The following is a 14,794-nucleotide window of genomic DNA, read 5'->3' on the forward strand; positions in this document are numbered from 1 at the left end:
CATTTTTAATCACCTATATACTCTAATGAATATACATTTAAATTAATTAAAAATAATAAATATTGATATTGAGCCTCTTTTCACATGCCTATTGGCCATGTGTATGCCTTCTTTGGAGAAATGTCTCTTTAGATCTTCTGACCATTCTTTGACTGGGTTCCCTGTTTTTATTATTGAGTTGTAACAGCTTTTCGTATATTTTGGAAATTAAGCCCTTGTCAGCTGCATCCTTTTCAAATCTTTTCTCCCAGTCTGTAGTTTACCTTTTTCGTTTTGTTTACGGTTTCCTTTGCTGTGCAAAAGTATGTAAGTTTGATGAGGATCCGTTTCTTTATTGCTTTTCCTCATCTTTTTGTTTTCTGCTTCTACCAGAGTAGAAGCCATCTTGAATTGGCCTTCTTTCAGGAACTTTAATTCCCCTTGGCTGGTTGCTGGGAGCAAGAGAAAGTTGTGTTGTTTTGTTTTGAATGACAAATAATACTGGATCATTATAACTTATGTAACTTTCAAAGTTGTACAATTATACAAAAAAAAAAAAAAAACCAAGAGGCAAACAACCTGTAGAATTACACAGAATCCTTCTTCAAAATGCATTGGCATTGAAATTTCGGAAAAAATAAACAAATGGGACCGAAGCAAACCTGCAGAGTGATGAGCTGGCCTAATTTCAATACTGCTGTGTCTCTGGGACTCAGGAAGCCGGAGGAGAGGGAGAGGGATGAGAGAAGAGCAGATCAGTGGACCGGTCAGGACACAGACGACGTTTATCAATTAAGTCTGCCACCTGAACTGGCACCGGAAACAATAACTGGGTTGGCTGAAAAGTTCCTTCAGGTTTTCATAAGATGGTATGGAAAACCCTAAGGAAACTCAGTACAATGAAAATGTCAGTGATCACCCAAGGCAAGCTCAAGATGGGGAAGTAGGAAGCCCTGAGCTCGCCCCTCCATGACCTTCTTGCCAGAAATTCTTCCCTGACCTCTGATCAATCTCTATTAATTAGGGAGACCAAAATGACAAAAACGATCTAATTAGGAAGATTCTGGCTATCAGCCCACGAAACGCCTCCAACAAGTGGGAAGAGGAGGAAGTGGCAACACCCTGGCTTCGAGTTAGCAGCCTGGGGAAGCTGCAGGTTAATGACCTCACAGGCCTTGCCTGGGGCGGGGCGTGCGGGCGGAGCAGCGCCGGCAGCGCCAGAAGCGGAGTGTCTGCCTCCCCAGAAAGGATCGGCTCCTCTGACCTGGCATCCTCCACGCCTGCAAAATCGAGATCCAGGAGGCAAAGTGAGAGATGGGTGGTCCCGAGACCCGTCTTGGCTTCCTGGACTTGCTTCTCATTGTCTGGTTCAGCGGGACTCCCGGCGGTGAGTTCCGGGATGAACCTGCGCGCGGGGGGCGGGGGATGGGCCCGGAGGGCGGCCGGCCCGAGGAAGTTGGGTGCGTGGGGGTTCGCGAAACTTCTTGCGGGGTGGCGCAGCCGCCCTCTCCTCTTTTCCCTCCCCTGGGTCCTTCACTCCTCGGTGGCTCACCCGGGCTACTTGCGGGTTCTCCGGGCCAGAACGGGGGTGCTTTGGTGAAGCAATAATGCGGGGAGTTTGGGAGGTGACTCTAGGAGAAGCGGGGGCCAGAACGCTACAGGAAATGCTGTTGAGCCCCCCCCGACCCCCCCCCAGGGCTCAGCCCGGCCCCGGAAAGTGGGAGTCTTGGAGCCGCCCTAAAAACCACAAGCCCTTCTGCACCGTCGCAGCCGCCTTGCTCCTGTCCCCTGTCGCAGCCGCCACGCTCCCGCGCCAGGCTTCAGCAATACATGAACCATGAACTTCCAGATGTTCAAGCTGGTTTTAGAAAAGGCAGAGGAAACAGAGATCAAATTGCCAACATCCGCTGCATCATCGAAAAAGCATGAGAGTTCCAGAAAAACATCTATCTCTGCTTTCTTGACTATGCCAAAGCCTTTGACTGTGTGGATCTCAAGAAACTGTGGAAAATTCTGAAAGAGATGGGAATACCAGAGCACTTGACCTGCCTCTTGAGAAACCCATATGCAGGTCAGTAAACAACAGCTAGAACTGGACTTGGAACAATAGACTGGTTCCAAATAGGAAAAGGAGTCTGTCAAGGCTGTAAATTGTCACCCTGCTTATTTAACTTACATGCGGAGTACATCATGAGAAACACTGGGCTGGAAGAAGCACAAGCTGGAATCAAGATTGCTGGGGGAAATATCAATAATCTCAGATATGCAGATGACACCACCCTTATGGCAGAAAGGGAAGAAGAATTAAAGAGCCTCTTGATGAAAGTGAAAGAGGAGAGTGAAAAAGTTGGCTTAAAGCTCAACATTCAGAAAGAGAAGATCATGGCATCTGGTCCCATCACTTCATGTGAAATAGATGGGGAAACAGTGGCTGACTTTATTTTGTGGGGAGGCTCCAAACTCACTGCAGATAGTGATTGCAGCCATGAAATTAAAAGATGCTTACTCCATGGAAGAAAAGTTATGATCAACTGAGACAACATATTCAAAAGCAGAGACATTACTTTGTCAACAAAGGTCCGTCTAGTCAAGGCTATGGTTTTTCCAGTGGTCATGTATGGATGTGAGAGTTGGACTATAAAAAAAGCTGAGTGCCGAAGAATTGATACTTTTGAACTGTGGTGTTGGAGAAGACTCTTGAGAGTCCCTTGGACTGCAAGGAGATCCAACCAGTCCATCCTAAAGATCAGTCCTGGGTGTTCATTTGAAGGACTGATGTTGAAGCTGAAACTCCAATATTTTGGCCACCTGATATGAAGAGCTGAATCATTTGAGAAGACCCTGATGCTGAGAAAGATTGAGGGCAGGAGGCAAAGGGGACGACAGAAGATGAGATGGTTGGATGGCATCACCGATACATTGGACATGGTTTGGTGGACTCTGGGAGTTGGTGATGGACAGGGAGGCCTGGTGTGCTGCGGTTCATGGGGTCGCAAAGAGTTGGACATGACTGAGCGACTGAACTGAATTGATGATCTGCGCACGGAGCCCTTTCAGGTCCCTTCCTAGTACTGATGAACTGAAGTAGGTCCCTTCCCTACTGCTCTCTGCCCTTGAAGGACCACAAGGTCCCTTCCCTACTGCCTCTGGTCCCTTCTTACTAATGCTGAAGAGATGTACCTCCCTTCCATACTGTTCTCGGCCAAGGAAGGACCGGCAGGTCCTTCGTTGTGACTCTGGTCCCTTCTTACTGTTGCTGAAGAGGTGTACCTCCCTTCCCTACTGCCCTCTGGTCCCTCCTTACTACTGCTGAAGGGGAGGAGGTAATTTCCCTACTGTTCTCTTTTCCTTTCTTACTACTGCTGAGGGAAGTAGGCCCCTTCCCTACTGCCCTTGGGAACAGTACGGAAATTACCTACTTCCCTCAGCAGTAGTAAGGAGGGACCAGAGAGCAGTAGGAAGGGAGGTACATCTCTTCAGCAATAGTAAGAAAACCAGCAGGTCCCTTCCCTTCTGCTCTCTGCTCCCTTCTTACTACTGCTGAAGGGAAATAGGCCACTCCTCTACTCTTCCCAGACCTTGAAGGATCAGCAGGTCCCTTATGAACTGCTCACTCGTCCCTTCTTACTACTGCTGAGGGAAGTAGGCCCCTTCCCTGCTGTTCTCAGTCCTTGAAGACGAGCAGGTCCCTTCCCTACTGCTCTCTGGTCCCTTCTTACTACTACTGAGGGAAGTAGCCTCTTCCCTACTCCTCTTGGCCCTTGAAGGACCAGAAGGTCCCTTCCTAATGCTCTCTGCTCCCTCCTTACTACGGCTGAAGGGAAGTAGCTCCCTTACATACTGTTCTTGGCAAAAGAAGGCGTGGCAGGTCCTTCCTTATGACTCTCTGGTCCCTTCTTACTATCCTGAAGAGATGTACCTCCCTTCCCTACTGCACTCTGGTCCCTTCTTACTAATGCTGAAGGCATGTAGGCCCCTGCCTACTGCTCTCGGCCCTAGAGGGCCACAGGTCCCTTCCCTACTGCTCTCTGGTCCCTTCTTACTACTGCTGATGTGAATTAGGTCTTTTTCCTACTTGCTCTGGGCCCTTGAAAGACCTGCGCTCTTTGTCACAGATCAGTTAATACTGGCAGTGTGGCTGGGGTAGGAGCTATTTGTCTATCAAGGGCTCGGGCTGGGTGGGTGGCAGCAGGTGGCCTGGCTTCTCCTCGGCGGTGGCGGCGGACACTCACAGCAGGATGGATGTACAGGGCTGTCTCCCTGGAATGGGGATCCGGCTGGCCGCTGCTGGTACAGCTTGGGTCCGCTAGGCTGCCTGCGGCCCAGGCCGCCCCCCCCCCGCCCCCACCCCGGAACTCCCACGCACTGTATCAGTGTTTGGGCTCGAGCTGTCCTGTCCTGGCAAAGTAGATTCTGAAGTTATGATACTAAATGCAGCTCAGCTTGACAGTAACTTCAAAAAGCTTCACATCTTAGAGTTGAAATGAAGGAAAGGTTGCCATCCAGAAATTGAGGAAGGAAAACTTCAGTATTGGACAGAACAACCAGCAGAGGAACCCATTTATGATCCTATACATGCAGCCCCAGCCGTGTCTACACATATGTTTTATATCAGCCTAGGGATTTGCTGTCCAGTTCTATTTCTTGCAGTACTAGTATTTGCATCTTCATCGTATGAAAAGGATTGAACTGGAAGATAGCATCAGCGCCAGCAGTAGTTCCCAAGGGCTGTCTCAGTCCCAGTCGTTCCCACGTCTCAGTATGTGAGAGGCAACACACCCAACAGTACAACTCCCATCTCCAGTTATCCGACCTTGTGGGTAGAGGAGGAGGACTTGAGAAGTGTCACTCTTTTGGAGGCCAGAGCTAAGGTGAATGATATCAAAATATCTATCCAGGGAGAGGAACTCAAAAGAAGTACTCTAAGAAGGTACCTTTTGATATACTTTCCATGGGGTTTATGTAGATGAAAAAGATCCAGATAAAGAGCAACAAGCATTTGTAAAAACAGAGATCGAGCTTCTGAAATTCAGGTGACAACGATGCTCCCTGAAAGTTGTGAGCTACGAGATCTTCATCACAGAAATCTTCCTATTACCCATGTGTGAACAGAAGAAGGGGAAAAGCCCATGGTGGATTGCCTTACATGAACTGGGGGTATCTTAAACTGTTTTTATGACAGTGCAAATATGTAGAGGCCAATAGTCTGCAGGAAACTTCTCAACAAAACCTAGTTCACATGGCTGCTCAGATTGCCTGTGGAATGAGCTACCTGGTCAGAAGGATGTCATCCACAAAGACCTGGCAGCCAGGAGCTCCATCATTGATGACAACTTCAAGTTAAGAGCAAAGCCAATCCCTCTCCAAGTCTTGTTCCCCATGGACTCCCACTGTCTGGGGAACAACAAAAACATGGGATTGATGGATGGCTTTTGAAAGTCTGTTTAAAAATGAGTTCTCCAGCCTTCCTTGGTGATCCAGTGGCTCAGACTCCACACTTCCAATGCAGGGGCCTGGGTTTGATCTCTGGTGGGGGAACTGGATCCTGCACGCCACAACTAAGAAGTCAGCATGCTGCTACTAAAAGAGCCCACGTATTTATGACTCTGGCCAAACGCCCTAAGTGGACGTCTACCCGTTTGATGTGGCTGCATAACTGAAAGAGGGTTACCAACTAGCCCAGACTATCAACTGTCCTGATGAACTATTTATGTGATGGCTTGTGCTGGGCCTTTGATCCAGAGGAGAGGTGGAGTTCCAGAAGCTGGCCCAGTGTCTCACAGAGCTGCATGAAGCCCGGGGGGCCTGTGTCTGACTCTCCTCTCACAGTCCCCCAGCGTCAGGAGGAAGGTGCCTGTTGAGGCCCACTTGGATCCAGCTAGTCACATACATCACCCAGCACCACAGAAGCACATTTGTCTTCCAGAACATCATGCCTTAGAAATGCTTTAGCATCTCAACTTTTGAAGACAGACTTAATGATGTGGAATACTTTCTCAATATCACTTTTATTAGCTTGAACTGAAAATGTTTGTGTGATTTTTTTACACATAGTTGCCTCTGAGGTATAGGTATATTCTTACAAAATAGTTTTTAAAATTGTTTAAACACACATATTTGAACTAACAATCTTACTACCAACTGCTTTTTATTTTCTTAACTTCTACAAGGTGTAGTGGACTCACCTTTAAAGTTTTGCTTTCTTTCACTAGTTTTGGGAATGATTTATCTTCAGCATGCAGTACTTGTTCTTAGGAAAATAAAAACGGTCCGGCAGCTATGGGCTAATGCCCCCGCTCCTTTATTACAGAGTAGCTATCTTGGTCCAAAGTGCCATACAGGAATCCACAGGTGTGAGCAGAGGATAGTGGCCTTATAACAACTCTAGCTTCACATCTAGGCCAGCTGCTGGTGCGTCTTGTCTGTCCCCTGTGGCCCTGCTTATGCCAAAACACATAACCACTTCTATCCTATGATGGCTGGCCTAGCTGAACTAATGACTAGGGGTTGATGAGACCACAGCACGATGGGCAACCCCAGTCCATGACCAGAGGCCTCATCTCTGCCAGGCCCCAGGCCCACACCAGGAGCCACGTTTAGATGGTGTGACTTTCCCTGCTATGAGTGGCGTGGCCTAGCTTCAGGACACTCGGGGTCTGTGTTGTGAGCCTTCAAGTAGAAAATGGCACGTAGCACCTTTCTGATGACAGATAGCTCTGATGTCACCGGTTCTGCTGGGTCATCTGCCCAAGAAGCAGCTCCAGCCATGCTCATCGTTCACCAATTGTGACTGCTTTTGTGCTGGGACAGCAGGTTGCAGCAGAGACCTAGGGTCTGTGAAGCCTCAAATATTTCTTCTGTACCCTTACAGGAAACCTAAGGCCACAGTGGTATTAAACGGAGATAGGATACGGACCACACCCCTGCAGCCCTCGAGAGAACTGTGTACACGGACGATTGGAGCATGGGGAGTTAGGGTCTGAAGTTTGAATCTGGAATTCACTAATACGGTAGCTTTCACCCCACAATAATTTACTAGCTACTCAGGTCTCCATGCCTGTCACAAGTCCAGGGCATGTGAAATGACTGCTGTGTGGTCTGTGGACCCAGTGATAACCACTGCAAGCAGAACCTGGGACTGCTGTCCATTGATGGCCTGGTACTCTGAGCATCACTTCAAGACTTGGGGACCATGGTGATGCTATGGTTCCTGTGCCTGATATTAGAAACACACTAGTGCAATGTGAATGTGAGAGTAGTTTCTGCTTCTGCAGGTTCACTTACCCCAGTAAATAACCATGTGGCTCTTTGGGAAAGAATGGAAGGACTTTTGCATTCGATGTGGTGATGAAAGGGCCCTCCTCTTTAGAACGTGGCTTCTAACTTTGGTGGCTGAGATCTGAGAAGTGGCTCAGATCCGGAAATGGGCCTGGATCAGATGTTTGGTAGGGATGGCTGCCTTTGACTTCCTGATCATCCAGCCTTGTGTTCTGTCTCTCTTTATTTCAGTGGTCCAGTTAGTTTGTATCTAGGTTCCTGCCCATCTGTTTGCCTTTAGGATCACCCTGTGATATGAGCCAGCATCATGTTCTCTGCTGTCAGGCCCTGGCTGGCATTGAGACTCCATAATCACTTTGACCCCTGCACCTACTTTTCTGCTGCCCTAGAGCACCCCCACCCGGAATCTGATTTTTCCACAGCTTCCATCCCTGTTCCTGATAGAAGCCCACAGGAACATAGTCTCCTCCCACCATCCCTGACCTTCTGCAAAAGTCATCCTTGAGCTATTGGAGATGCTTCTTATCCACGCTTTCCTCTCAGGCTCCATGGAGTCTATCAGGCTTTCCCATGGAGCTGGTGGGCTGCACACTCTCCTGCCCTTTCATACAGTGTCTGCCCTGGCAGATTCACTTCTCTGAGCCTTGGATTCCCTCCTCTACCACCTGCCTTGGAACTTCTGGACTTTCTCTTTCTTGCTGTGTAGGCCAGGCCTTTCTCCAGTCTTCCAAGACCCATTCTAGTTGAAGTTCACCATGTCTCCCCGGCCTTGCTAAACCCAGTGACCCATAATTATAAACTCTCCCTTCCCCATTTTGGGTTCTGTGCTCATCCTCCCCACCCCCAACCCCACTGGCTGTGATCCGCTTCCTCAAGAACAGCCCCCTCACCCTCTGCATCTCCCACAGAACACTCATAGAGAAGCTGACAGTCCTCTGGGTTTAGGCCTTTCCTTCTGAACCAGCCTGGCCCATCCCTGGGAAACATATGTGTCTGTTAGTGCCATGTGGGGAGCTTGTGAGCAGAGTGGAAATGGGGCACATGCAGGGTTGTGGTGTTTCTTGCCTTCATCGTCTTCCTCAGTTGTACCTGGTGAGGGGGCTGGGGGCGGCAGGCAGAGCCATCCTGCTCTGTCAGCCAGCCCTGCAGCCCTACTCTGCTCTCACAGAACTGGGGGAGGAGGCCTATGGGTCTTCTTCTCCCAGCCTCACCCTCACTGCGCTTTGCCTTCACAGACGCTCACTCTCTTTCCTATACCTTCACCGTCGACCTTCAGCCCAGGCATGGAAAGCTGTGGTGTGAGGTTCAAGGCCAGGTGGACAGAGAGGTTTTTCTCTCCTGTGATTGTGGTCATGCTAAGATCATATTCTCAAGTCTACTAGGAGAAGAAGTGAAAACCATAAAGGCCTGGGAAAGACAGGTCAAAACACTCAGAGACATCAGGGACTGGATCAAGGACCAACTGCATGACTTTACACTGAGGAAACGCATAGCCAGAGGTGAGTTAGAAAGTCCAAGTACAGGAGGGCCGGATTAGGGGCTCAGCTACATTCACTGTTTATAAGTAAAAACTATAATTGGATATTGGCCCTTCCCTATAGCCTGTTCCGGCGCCACTTATTGGGGTCTAGTCCCAGCGGATTTAGGGTAATTTGAAGCAGGGACGGAGTTGGCGATTGATTTAGAGACAGATAAGAAAAGAATGTTGTAGATAAGAAAATAGAGGAAAGAAAGAGGCTGATATTTCTTGGTTTACATAGAAAGCCAATAAAACTTCAAGACAAGAAGTTTGCCCTGTTCACGGAAGCCACAGGTGTCCTCCCGGTCTCCTGAGGGAGTGAAGAAGCAGAACGTCTTTCTGTTTAGGTCTTAGAAACCCAGGCAGATAAGTGAACGCAGGGAGCCTCTATGTTCTAAGGGATCAGCCTGAAAAACAGTGAGAGGGAGAGAGAGAGAATGATTGACACGGGGAGACCAAGCTGTTTTGGTGAGCAAGACCTCATAGCTTTATTTTTAAAAAGGACTTTTATATCTTTTTCAGAAACGATGTTGTGTACATTTATCTTTTGGCCTTGGAGACCTGTGAAACATTTTAAGACCCTCTTGATAAAGGCTGTTCAACCAGAAAACTTATTTTCCCTTTAAGTGTTTTTTCTTTATATGTCTAATCTATGTCAGCCTCAGAAAGTATCAAAGTTACATTTTTCACGGAGCAAAGGTGCAGTAAGTTACAGCAAAGAAAAAACCAATTAGCTCAAAAGTCTGATGTGATTAGTTTCAAGGCTACATTTTTTTTTAACATTGTAACTATGTTAACAAATATACTCCCAGATGCACAGTGGGTAAGAGTTATGGGAACTTAGCAACAAGTATTGGCTCAACAGTGAAATCTTATACCAGCGCTACTCTAATAACTTTTTAACTCTTTGAAAGGCTCTATGTTTTAGGCTTTCCGTGCCTCTCACAGTTGGGAGGGTGTAAACACTCACATGTGTAGTTATAAAAGTCTGGGTAAGGCAAGTTAGAGAGCCATCAGAGGGGTTTGAGCCAAAACAGTCCTTTCATATGCAGGAGACTGTTAGCTGGAGCTCTAAGTTAACTCTTTCCAGAGAAAGGTGGTGGGGGGACAGCCCCCTGTTAATGTCAGAAGAGTTGGTGAGAGCATAATGCAGTAAGGCAGGCAGACTGTGGTTTGGGGGGTAGATGTTCGAGGAAGCCCAGGGGGTTTCCCTCGAGGCCTGATCTCACCTTTGCGTTTTGTCAGGCCCCTTTCCTCATGACCTTTGCCATGTGTGGAATTCCCCATGCTGGCTCCCAGCACCAGTGGAAGGAGTGGCCTTTGGGGAGAGCACAGGGCCACATTAGCTGGGCCAAGAGAAGTGGACCCAGGTGGGGCAAAGAACCTGTCAAGCTCAGAGGCTGAGCTCTTTCTTTCCCACGGTGGGAGCAGACCCTCTCACACTGCAGGCCAGGATGACATGTTGCTGTGAGGATGACAGACACATCAGTGGATCCTGGCAGTTTGGTTTGAATGGACAAATGAGCCTCCACTTTGATTCGGAGAATGGACACTGGAGAGTGGATCACCCTGGAGGCAGATGCATGAAAGAGAAGTGGGAGAGTGACAGAGCGGTGACTGACTTCCTGAAGGTCTCCATGGAGACTGTCGGGCTTGGCTTCAGGCTTTCATGGTGCACTGGGAGGAAATGTTGAAGACCACGGGTAAGTGAGAAGGGAGGAGAAAGTGATCGTCCTCTCATGGTGACATGGACCCACTCCCGTGTGTGTGTGTGTGTGTGTGTGTGTGTGTGTGTGTGTGTGTGTGTGTGTGAGTGTGTTTGAGGAAGTGATCCATCGGGAGGTGAGTTGTTCCTGGGAGAGCAATGACCCGGGGATGCTCTGTCATATCCTTCCTCCCCCACCTCCTGACGTCTCTCCTCACAGCACAGGCCTTTGGTCAACTCAACATGGATTTTTGCTAATTCTAAACCTGTAGACATCTTTTTGATTTCTGGGGTTTATTTCTCACTGTACCCTCTTTCCAGAATCTTCTTTCAAATGTCACCAGTCCTTCTTCTGGAAGTCTGTCAATACCACCTCTGCTGTAGCTCCTGAAGACTGCATCCACATGTCACCATCTCTGATGTCATAGCGGGATTGAGTGCCTGTGTTGGAAACCTTGCTCCCCCATTAGCTGTCAGAGCCCTGTGAGGAGTGGGCTCCTCCCTTCCCCCTGTCTCACCTGAGGATCTATCTCAGGGGCCTCCATGTGATGGGTGTAAACTGTCTGCATAATAGGGGTACCTGAGTCAGGGGAGCGAGGAGGCATCTGCCGAGCTTGGAGTCTGGACAAGGGCTTCACTCTTACTCTCCTTGCAGCATCACCGACCACGGTCCCGCCTACAGTGCAGCCCACGGCCCCAGCCATCAGTCACGTCACCAGGATCGCCCCTGGGGTTCTTGCCATTTTTGTCATAACGGGCATCGTAGCCTGGATCCTTTACAAGAAGAGGTACTGAGGGAAGAATTCAGAGGGAAGGCAGGGGCATAGGGCCTAGTGTGGGGTCAGGGAGTGGAATCCCACAGGCTGAGTCACAACTGTTGCTGCTCCAGGAGCACCGGCCTAGCCTATCTCCTTCCCACAGTCTCTACTGTGGGGCTCCTGCTTGCCTGCTTGCCCCGCCACTTCGTATGAGAAGAGGCCTTTGGAGTAGGGTCTGCAAACGCCTTCCCACACCTTCCTCCTGGATTTGGGAATCCCATGCAACCCCTGCCCTTCACTGAACCTCCTCATCCTAGAAATGAGCCAGGTGAGTAAGACCTCATATAACCTGACAGCAAGAACTCAGACAAGCTCAGGCCTCAGTTCTGATAGCTCCTCACTGTCAGATGACAATGGGAAGTGGGGGGTGGCTGGGTGCAGGAAGACTGGGGGCTTATTGAAGTTGCACAGACTGCTGGCTGGCAGGGCCCAGGGTAGGTGGTGTGAGAATAGCAGGCACTCAGGGGGAGGGCAGGACTCACGGGGGCTGAGAACAGCATGGGGGCTCCACATGATGTGTCAGCGGGAAGGGGACCCACACAGGGGCCAAGATGAGAGGGGCCGGGCTCTCATCCCAGGAGGAAGGGGTGGGAAGGCCTTTGCAGACCCAACTCCAAAGGCCTCTTCCTCACAGGAAGTGACGTGGGTCAAGCAGGCAAGGCAGGAGCCCCACAGCAGAGACTGGGGGAAGGGGTGAGGCCAGGCCTGTGCTCCTGGAGCAGCAACAGTTGTTGTTCAGCCTGTGGTGCATGTCACCAGCCTTCTGGGGACCCAGAGCCCCATCACTGAGCAGCCCTGCCTTGAGCAGAGGTGCCCAGGGATGGTGGGCCTGAGCTGGGATGGAGGCGCCCAGCTGGGGGGACCAGGAAGGATGGGGGCAGGGACTCTGGTCCTGAGATCTGTGTGTGCTGCTGGCTCAGAGGCTGGATGGGCACAAAGGAAAGAGGTTTGCCTGCAGCCCCCCAAGGCTGTCAGGAAGCAAGGCCCCTCCTCCGGGGACCTGCTCCCTGGTCCTTTAGGCCCCATTTGGGGAGGATCTGGACCTGAGTAAAGGGAGCAGATTCCTCATTGGCTCCAGTCCTGAGCCTGAGCAGGGGGTGTCAGGGCCTGGGGTGACTCTGTGATGCAGGAAGGAAGGAGGAGGTGACAAGAAGCTGCTGGGCCTGGGGTGGGGGTGGGGGTGGAGGACATAGGAGCCCCTCAGTGAGGGCGGGGCTGAGGCAGTTAGGGAGGGGCAGTCCCAGGAAAGTGACAGGAGTTCCTCAGCCTCCTGGACCAACACCTGGTTTTTTTTTTTGCAGGAGGCAGTGCTCCCAGGAAGCCCCTGACAGGTGCTCTGTCGACCTCAGGATTCAGTCTTTGTTTGGCTGCTTTTCTTCTCCTGTGTTCACTTTAGTTCCAGGAGAGCAGACCTTAAGAATCCCAAGTCTGTCTACCAGTTATAATGACACGGTGGCTGCACCATCTCGAGTCTCTTGTCCCATCTGATGAGCATCCTCCTCAACATCTTTAATTTTTTCAAACCTAATTTCTCTTGGTGCTGAGTGATGGAATCCCTGAACTGAAACTTTCAGTACTGGAACTAGAACACTTTCTAACACCATACACAACAATAAACTCAAAATGGATTAAAGATCTAAATGTAAGACCAGAAACTATAAAACTCCTAGAGGAGAACATAGGCAAAACACTCTCCGACATAAATCACAGCAGGATCCTCTATGATCCACCTCCCAGAATACTGGAAATAAAAGAAAAAATAAACAAATGGGATCTAATTAAAATTAAAAGCTTCTGCACAACAAAGGAAACTATAAGCAAGGTGAAAAGACAGCCTTCTGAATGGGAGAAAATAATAGCAAATGAACCAACGGACAAAAAACTAATCTCAAAAACATACAAGCAACTTATGTAGCTCAATTCCAGAAAAATAAATGACCCAATCAAAAAATCGGCCAAAGAACTAAATAGACATTTCTCCAAAGAAGACATACAGATGGCTAACAAACACATGAAAAGATGCTCAACATCACTCATTATCAGAGAAATGCAAATCAAGACCACAATGAGGTACCATTTCACACCAGGCCGAATGGCTGCAACCCAAAAGTCTACAAGCAATAAATGCTGGAGAGGGTGTGGAGAAAAGGGAACCCTCTTACACTGTTGGTGGGAATGCAAACTAGTACAGCCACTATGGAGAACAGTGTGGAGATTCCTTAAAAAACTGGAAATAGAACTGCCTTATGACCCAGCAACCCCACTGCTGGGCATACATACTGAGGAAACCAGAATTGAAAGAGACACATGTACCCCAATGTTCATCACAGCACTGTTTATAATAGCCAGGACATGGAAGCAACCTAGATGTCCATCAGCAGATGAATGGATAAGAAAGCTGTGGTACATATACACAATGGAGTATTACTCAGCCATTAAAAAGAATACATTTGAATCAGTTCTAATGAGGTGGATGAAACTGGAGCCTATTATAGAGAGTGAAGTAAGCCAGAAAGAAAAACACCAATACAGTATACTAATGCATCTATATGGAATTTAGAAAGATGTTAATGATAACCCTGTATGCAAGACAGCAAAGAGACACAGATGTATAGAACAGACTTTTTGGACTCTATGGGAGAGGGAGAGGGTGTGATGATTTGGGAGAATGGCATTGAAACGTGTACTATCATGTAAGAAACAAATCGCCAGTCTAGGTTCAATACAGAATCCCAGGGCTGGTGCACTGGGATGACCCAGAGAGATGATATGGGGAGGGAGATGGGAGGGGGGTTCAGGATGGAGAACTCATGTACACCCGTGGTGGATTTATGTCAATGTATGGCAAAACCAATACAGTATTGTAAAGTAAAAAAAACAACAACAACAACACTGGAGTGGGTTGCCCTTTCTTCTCCAATGCATGAAAGTGAAAAGTGAAAGTGAAGTCACTCAGTTGTGTCTGACTCCTAGCGACCCCATGGACTGCAGCCTACCAGGCTCCTCCCTTTTACTGATCCTTAAATTAATATTGCAAAAGAGTTAAGTACTTCATGCCTATTTTCTAATCCAGGAGAAAAGTCATGGTATTTGAGCCTTCCCCCTCGTTATGGGGTTAAATAAAACCAATGATAATGCTTTATTTCTTGTGGAAACAGAATTCCTAAACAAACATGGAGTCCAGTTGTGGAGTGATGCTTAAATTCTCTGGATTTTCAAATGTATATTTCACCATATCCGAACACTAGGTCATTTATTCACCCTACTATGCAGCCATCCCAATGTTAGTTCTAGGCTAGAAGTTCAGTTCAGTTCAGTTCAGTCGCTCAGTCGTGTCCGACTCTTTGCGACCCTGTGAATCGCAGCCGCCAGGCCTCCCTGTCCATCACCAACTCCCGGAGTTCATCCAGACTCCCGTCCATCGTGTCAGTGATGCCATCCAGCCATCTCATCCTCAGTCGTCCCCTTCTCCTCCTGCCCCCAATCCCTCCCAGT

At 48.8% G+C, this 14,794-nt stretch overlaps 2 pseudogenes; both read left to right on the forward strand.

Annotated features, from left to right (window-relative positions):
- The first annotated feature begins 1,198 nt into the window (after positions 1 to 1,198).
- Positions 1,199 to 14,189, forward strand: LOC101105006 (UL16-binding protein 3-like; annotated as a pseudogene).
- LOC121820203 (tyrosine-protein kinase RYK-like) lies at positions 4,150 to 8,486 on the forward strand (annotated as a pseudogene).
- Positions 14,190 to 14,794: the final 605 nt, after the last annotated feature.

Source organism: Ovis aries, chromosome 8, assembly GCF_016772045.2.
Source record: "Ovis aries strain OAR_USU_Benz2616 breed Rambouillet chromosome 8, ARS-UI_Ramb_v3.0, whole genome shotgun sequence".
NCBI lineage: Eukaryota > Metazoa > Chordata > Mammalia > Artiodactyla > Bovidae > Ovis > Ovis aries.